General features: G+C 41.5%; 1 pseudogene; it reads left to right on the forward strand.

The window, feature by feature from the left end:
• The first annotated feature begins 3,713 nt into the window (after positions 1–3,713).
• Positions 3,714–5,455, forward strand: LOC133764977 (heterogeneous nuclear ribonucleoprotein C-like; annotated as a pseudogene).
• The last annotated feature ends 2,119 nt before the right edge of the window (positions 5,456–7,574 follow it).

A 7,574-nucleotide genomic window follows, 5' to 3' on the forward strand; every position in this document is an offset into this window, starting at 1 on the left:
GCGCCTTTGTGGGAAGTGTAGTTTCTGTTCCTTCTGAGGCAGGGCGGCCGCGCCGCCCGTTCTCTGAGGGAAAACTACGGACACCAGGCGCCATTGCGAGCGGTGCGCGCAGGGCTCCGAAATGCGGTGCCTCTGTTTATTTGTTGATTTTGGCACAGGGGATGACGGGACTTGTATGCGCCGGCATCAGACAACTAGGAACAACTTTTCACCTGTTCTTTGCTGCGGTTCCATGCCCGGCGTTTGTGAGTCATGGGTTTCGCCTGGTGCTGGGCACACAAGCAGAGGTTCTAAACGCTAGCGTGATCAGCGAAGTTCGGGCGATTCCCATTGTTGCAGACAGAATTCGGTGCTTCAGTGTTGACCGCCGAAAATGTAAGGGGGGTGAGGGGACGTCTGCTTGACTCCATGTACCCTTCAAATAGTTTATCAAACTGTGGAGTGTATGTGCACTCCCCGGATGAAAGGTGCGCGAATAGTCATCAACGCCAGTTTAGACGAGAGTGGTTTTTTTTTTCTTTTTTCGGTCCAGTTCATTGTCATCCTCATGTAATCTGTACATACAACCTGTACATGCAGCAGCAACAACCAAAAAAAAAAAGACCTGAACAGTCATAAGTAGCGGGTGGAGCCTTGCTGTCTAATGAGCTGAACCAGCAATTTAGATTATGTTGCGTAAGTAGCATGTGTGTTAGAAGTCCTGGGCGTTGTCTTCCCCTACTTTTGGATTTCTCCCTGCCAATATTGACCGGTGATATATGTTAAGTTTTCATTGCTGAATTTATTTAAAAATATTTTTCCTCAGAAGATTCTTACTCTTATCTAAGTGTTAGGTGCTATTGTTTCCCATCTTTCTTAACTCTCCGTTTTTCAGGGAACAGTGTCGTCGGTTCGTAATTCAAAGGTTGTGTTTCTGTCTTGGAGATTGAAGTTGAAACTCTGTGTGTGGGGTTGTGAGTGTTCTCCGTGGCCGCTCCTCTGCTCAGGGCTTTTCCACTGGTCTTAAGCAGGATGCTTGACTGTCCTGTTGATACATCTCAATGGAAACTTACCTGGTCCTATTAAGAATTAACGTAGTTAATTTTACACACTTGAAGCTAAAATCTAGCACCTTCACTCTTCCTCCTTTCCACTTTCCCTCCCTTCCTTACCCCTCTTTTCCATTCTCCCTCCTTCTGACTACTTTGAAAGATCTCCTTGATATTTTTGCAGATTCATTGGGATCTTCCTCTTCTCCCCCCTCCCACCCTACCTCTCTTCTTTCTTTCTACTTCCTCTCTTTCTTCAGCTTTATAAAGCATGCTTTAGGATTTAAGGGAATTCCTGAATGTCAGGATTGGTGTCCTGTAACAGTTCCAGGGAATTCTGAACGATTAGCTCTTCAGTGTTGCTTATTTCCCATTTTTTCCATTATCACTTAGAACATCTCTGAGACTTTTTCACTTTGTCCTTTGCCTTTCTTTAAATATTCTACCTTAAAAAAATTCAGATACTTGACAATTTTAAAAGTTCCATCGGATTCTCTTTTCAAGCCATTTTCCAGCTGTTGATAAAAATTAAACACGTATCTGCTCTATATTCTGTTTCTGTTAAATCCAGCATTGAAAATTTTATGACTGTTTTGGGGCAATTGCTTCTTCAAAAACAGGCATGCTGCTCGTGGTGCCTGTTTCCTTGTGGGTTATGAATTTATGATTCTGGGGTTATACATTTGAGGATTCTTTGAAACTGGAGTTAAAATTGAATTTCCTAGAGAATATTAGAATTCGCTTCTGCAAGTTATTTGGAGACACCATCAACTCTAGGACCAGATTAAATTCTCCACTTGAGGCTTATTGTATTGCACAGATTGGATTTAGGTCTCTAACCCAAAGGGAAGAGTTTTTCTTTCTTTATTGGGCTCCAAGAACAAGACAAGCATATATTCTTTCTGGCCTCTCCTACTCATGAGCTTTATTTCTCATTCACCTTTCCATGAGAAGTACAGTCCTTTGAGACTCCAGATTTTATCTCCCATAGGTTACTCTTTTTAGCAGATCCTTTTCTTTAATCATCTGATTCTGGCATGCTACACAGCTTTTAAAAAAAAATAGGAGCTCCAGGTGTGTAGAATTTGACAGATAATCTCTGAACAAAAGTCTACCTTGGCCCTCATTTATTTCTCAGGATGTGCCCAATTTCCTTCTTTCTTTTCTTTTCTCCCCAATTATCCTACCAATTCAATAATGTACTTCTTAGCTGTTTTCAGTGGGTGGCTCACTCAGAAGCTAAAATGGCAAGCTGACAGAAATAGAAGTCCCTCATGTCAGTGTAAACAGCTTCTTGAGAAGTTTTCATAATAGGGAAAATGAGATCATAGATGGTTCCCAATACAGTCAGTATACATACATTTTCCAGAGAAAACAAACAAAAACTCACATATAAAATGTGTATTCTAGTTGATAAACATAATTCCTTGTTGGGACATGTATCTGCTGCAGAAAATCACATTTATTAACATACATGTGGTAGCTTCTTTTGTCATTGGATATCAAATACAGATACCACTCGGAGTGACCATACTCAAAAGCCTCTCTGGGCTTCTAAGCAGTACCTCTTAGAAGGTATTATAGGGGTGATCACACATGAATTTCATTTCTATCTTCCTGGTCATAGGTCATTAATTTATCAAGAATAGACCAAAGCTGAGGCTATCAGATGCATCTTCTAGATTTGAAATTGGGAATGAAGGCACGCAAAGACCAATGACGTTGTGGCATAATTGCATTGATTACACACAATAAATACATAATCTACCAGCTTCTGCTGCTGAGATTCCCTGGAAGAACACTAGCATTTTCCTTGTCTTTTTCCCCCTTCTGTCACTTTCCTAGCACAAGTTAGCACAAGTTGTGTAACCTTGAGAAAGTTATTTTAACACTGTGTGTGTGTGTTTCCTGATCTGTAAATGGGAAATAGTTAAGTAGCTAAGTCAAAGGAATCTTGGATTGAAATGCTATCTATGCAGAGCACTTAGATTAATGCAGGGGAATGTTATGATTCAGCTGCTGTCATAGTCCCCCCACTAAGCACCCATATTGCAGATACTCCTTTGTACTGTCTTAGTTCTGTGTTGTGTTCTTTTGAGGCTGGACACCATCAGAACTATAGGATCATCTCACCTCCAGGTATGATAACTGCTACTGTCGTACGAAATTCAAGAGAAAAATGATTCAGGGAAGGCTACAAAAGTGTATTGCTCCGAAGAAGGAATTAGAATTTAGGAGGAGTGAGCATTGCCACTCAGCCACCATCTCAGGGTTTCAGAATCCTGGTTACTCCACTTCCCATCTAGTCCTTGCTAATGCACCTGGGAAAGCTGCTGAAGATGGCCCAAGTACTGGGGCCCCTGCCACCTATGTGAGGGACCCAAATGGAGTTTCAGATTGCTGGTTTCAGCCTTGCCCAGACCTGACTATTATAGCCATTTGGAGCAAATCAGCAGATGGAATTGTCTCTCTCTCTCCCTCCCTTTCTTTCTCTCTCTCCTCAGCCTTACAAATAAATACATACATCTTTAAAAAGAAATTAGGGCCATTTTGTGCGGAGACGAAGGCGGTACAGTTGTGGCCTTGTTGCCTACCTTGAGCAGCGGTCGGCCTCTCCATGTAGAACTCGGGAGTGGGAGATTCAGAATCGAATCTCTTCTCTTCTCCCTCCCCCACCTGGTTACAAATCACTTGAAATTTATAAGTTAGTGGAACTTTGCTTGAGTGAGATTTTTTGATCTTCAGCTACATTTTTCAGCTTTGTGAAGAACCTAGCATCAAACACAATGGCAAGCAATGTTACCAACAAGACAGATCCTCGCTCCTTGAACTCCCATGTATTCATTGGGAATCTCAACACTCTTGTGGTCGAGAAGTCTGATGTAGAGGCAATCTTCTCAAAGTATGGCAACTCTGTTCACAAGGACTTTTGCCTTTGTTCAGTACATTAATGAGAGAAATGCCCGAACTGCAGTAGTGGGAGAGGATGGCGGAATGATTGCTGGCCAAGTTTTAGATATTAATCTGGCTGCAGAGCCAAAAGTGAACTGAGGAAAAGCAGGTGTGAAACAATCTGCATCGGAGATGTACGGCTCCTCTTTTGACTTGGACTATGACTTTCAACGAGATTATGACAGGATGTACAGCTACCCAGCACGTGTTCCTCCTCCTCCTCCTATTGCTCGGGCTGTAGTGCTCTCTAAACGCCAGTGTGTATCAGGAAACACCTCAAGAAGGGGAAAAAGTGGTTTCGATTCTAAGAGTGGACAACGAGGATCTTCTTCCAAGTCTGGAAAGTTGAAAAGAGATGACCTCCATGCCATTAAGAAGTTGTTGACCCAGATAAAACAAAAAGTGGATTCTCTGCTGGAAAGCCTGGAAAAAATTGAAAAGGAGCAGAGCAAACAAGGAGTAGAGATGAAGAATGATAAGTCAGAAGAGGAGCAGAGCAGCAGCTCCCAGAAGAAAGATGAGACTAAAGTGAAGCTGGAGTCTGAGGGGGGTGCAGATGACTCTGCTGAGGAGGGGGACCTGCTGGATGATGATGATAATGAAGATGGGGGATGACCAGCTGGAGTTGATCAAGGATGATGAAAAAGAGGCTGAGGAAGGAGAGGATAACAGAGACAGCGCCAATGGCGAGGATGACTCTTAAGCACATAGTGGGGTTTAGGAATCTTATCCCATTATTTCTTTACCTTGTCTAAAATCAAAATTTTCACCAGAGCCTCTCCCCTAGTATCTTCAGCACATGCTCACTGTTCGCCCCATCCTTGTCCTTCCCATGTTCATTAATTCATATTGTCCTGCACCTAGTTCCATTTTCACTTCCTTTGATGCTCCTAGTAGTTTTGTTAAGTCTTGCCCTGTAATTTTTGCTTTTAATTTTGATACCTCTTTATGACTTAACAATAAAAAGGATGTATGGTTTTTATCAGCTGTCTCCAAAATAATCTCTTGTTAATGCAGGGAGCACAGTTCTTCCCATTTATGAGCTCAGTAGTTGCTTCCCTAACTGCAAAAGCCATCTCATTTAGTCGAGTAGCACCTGGGAGCGGCTTTGAGTTAGAAGTGTGTGCTACCCCACATACAGTGCTGTGTGGGGCTATTCAACACAACTGTAACAATGTATTTTTGTGAATGAGAGTTGACATGTCAAATGCATCCTCTAGAAAAAAAGTAGTGTAATAGTCTTAATATTTGTTTTCTAAAGTTGATACTGTGGGTTATTTTTGTGAACAGCCTGATGTTGGGACCTTTTTCTCAAAATAAACAAGTCCTTATTAAACCAGGGAAAAAAAAGAAATTAGGGGGAAATTTGAAAGTGAATACAAAATATGATTGTTTATGAGAGTTCAAGACAAAGAAAAGTATAACTCCTTTGTCTAGAATGTCCTCAAAAGAACCCTTGATTGGTGCTTTAAATTTCTGTCACCTCATTGTCTTACAAAGTAAATGACCATCTTGAAATCTTTGGCAAAACTTTGAAGTAGAAGGTTTTGGTTTTGGTTTTGGTTTTTTAACTTTGCACCTGGCAGTGTGTCCTGCCTGACATACCTATGTAATATAAAAGGAAAGCATAATAAAATGCTGGCTTTACATTAACCCTTCTAATTTTACATCTTTTAAAATCCATGGAGTCATTCACTGGATCAGTTATAAGGAGCATCAATAGGGTGATAGTCTTCCCTTTACACCAGTGTAGATGTTTTTGGCCTTTTCTCTGGCCCAATATTCACTAGTGAGACCCCTCTAAGGAAAGTTCTACTTTCCTGGCTCCTGGGCTGGGGGGTAGGGTGGAGATCAGTGCAGGGAGAGAGAAGAGAAGCCAATGATTTTGCAAAGGGGATTGCTCTGTATGTGTTCTGCAGATCGGAAAGAGAAGATACTGAGATAGATGATGGATTACTGGATATGAAGCTGTCACAAAACCTCTCCCCAAAAAACAAATAGAAATTCTGAATAAAATACAATAAAATTGCTTAAAACTGGGGCCAGCACTATGGCGCAGTGGGAAGAGCCAATGCTGCGTGCCAGCATCCTAAGTGGGTGCCGGTTTAAGTCTCGGCTGCTCCACTTCTGATCCAGCTCTCTGCTATGGCCTAGCAAAGCAGTAAAAGATGGCCCAGGTCCTTGGGCCCCTGCACCTGTGTGGGGAACCCGGAGAAAGCTCCTGGCTCCTGGCTCCTGGCTTCGGATCAGTGCATCTCCAGCCATTGCGGCCATCTGGGGAGTGAACCAGCAGATGGAGGACCTCTCTCTCTCTGTCTCTGCCTCTCTCTAACTCTGCCTTTCAAATAAATAAATAAATCTTTTTAAAAAATTGGTTTAAACTAAGGTAACAAAATCCCCAAGTGCCAGAGATGAAGAATAAGCTCAGTTTTGGAGTAGAGAACAAAAGCTGAAGCTGAAAAAACTTAGACATTTATAGGCCTTCATTGTTGGGGCTTGGGTTTCTGACCGGGTAGAGTGAAAAATCTTGCAAACCTTACATCCTGTGCTCCCTTGTTTAGAGCTGAAGCTAACCATCTTGCAGGTAGCCTGTATTCACAAAGAGCTGCTTCTTCATATAAACTTTCTGGGGAAACAACCAAGAGCTGACCATCCCTCCACCCGAGGTCATGGGTGAAAAACCAACCCAGAGGAAGTTAGGCTTCCAGACCTGAGCCACCCGTAGAGGTGGAATCCTAATTCAACCTCACAAGGTAGAAAGACCCTTGACCAAGGTAGTGAAAACCCACCTGGCCTGTTATACCATGTGGGAGCCCACACAAAGAAAAATATAATAATACCTCATGCTCGGACATCAAGAAGAATAACTTCTGTTGACAAGCTCACATGCAAATGTTACAAATCACTGAAAGAAATGAATGTTCCTAGAGACTGTTAGAAGATAGAATAAACAAGAAATTTTAAGTATTAGAAGTACTGATTGGTAAAATCAAACCATAAAGAACAAACAAGAAATAGAAAAGATGTGAAAATTGGATATTCTCTTTGGATGTTCCAATACCTGATGAATATCAGTTCCTAGGAGAGCAAACAACAAAATTGAGATGCAAAAGAGTACTTATTCTATAATGACATTTAGATGAACTTTCTGTAAAGGTAAATCTATGATAATAGAAATAGGAGAGTAACTATCTGGGGAAGATGGAGTGATTGGCTAATCTTGGAACCCTTTGCTCTCAGATATTGTTTTCTTAGGCACTGCTTGTTACTGGCCTGAAGTTCATATGTGCTGCATGAATAAATGAAAATGGTAGTAGGTGGTTATGGGCTTCTGAATCTGACAGACCTGAGTTTTAATCCTGTTATTTACTCATATAATGGGAGCCAAGTCAGGTCCTAAAAATTTTTTTTTTCTTCCATCTGAAATGAAGGTGAGGAAGGGCACTTATGCTGTAGGGTTGGTGTTGCAACTCAAAAGAGATAATGTTTCAGAGTACATAACAGTATCTGGCATGTAAATATAATTGCAAAAATATTATTTGTAAAATTAATGGTAAGTACCATACCGAGAGTATTTCAGTAAGAGCAGTCATC

The sequence above is a fragment of the Lepus europaeus genome, chromosome 1 (assembly GCF_033115175.1).
Source record: "Lepus europaeus isolate LE1 chromosome 1, mLepTim1.pri, whole genome shotgun sequence".
NCBI classification, from domain to species: Eukaryota; Metazoa; Chordata; class Mammalia; order Lagomorpha; family Leporidae; genus Lepus; species Lepus europaeus.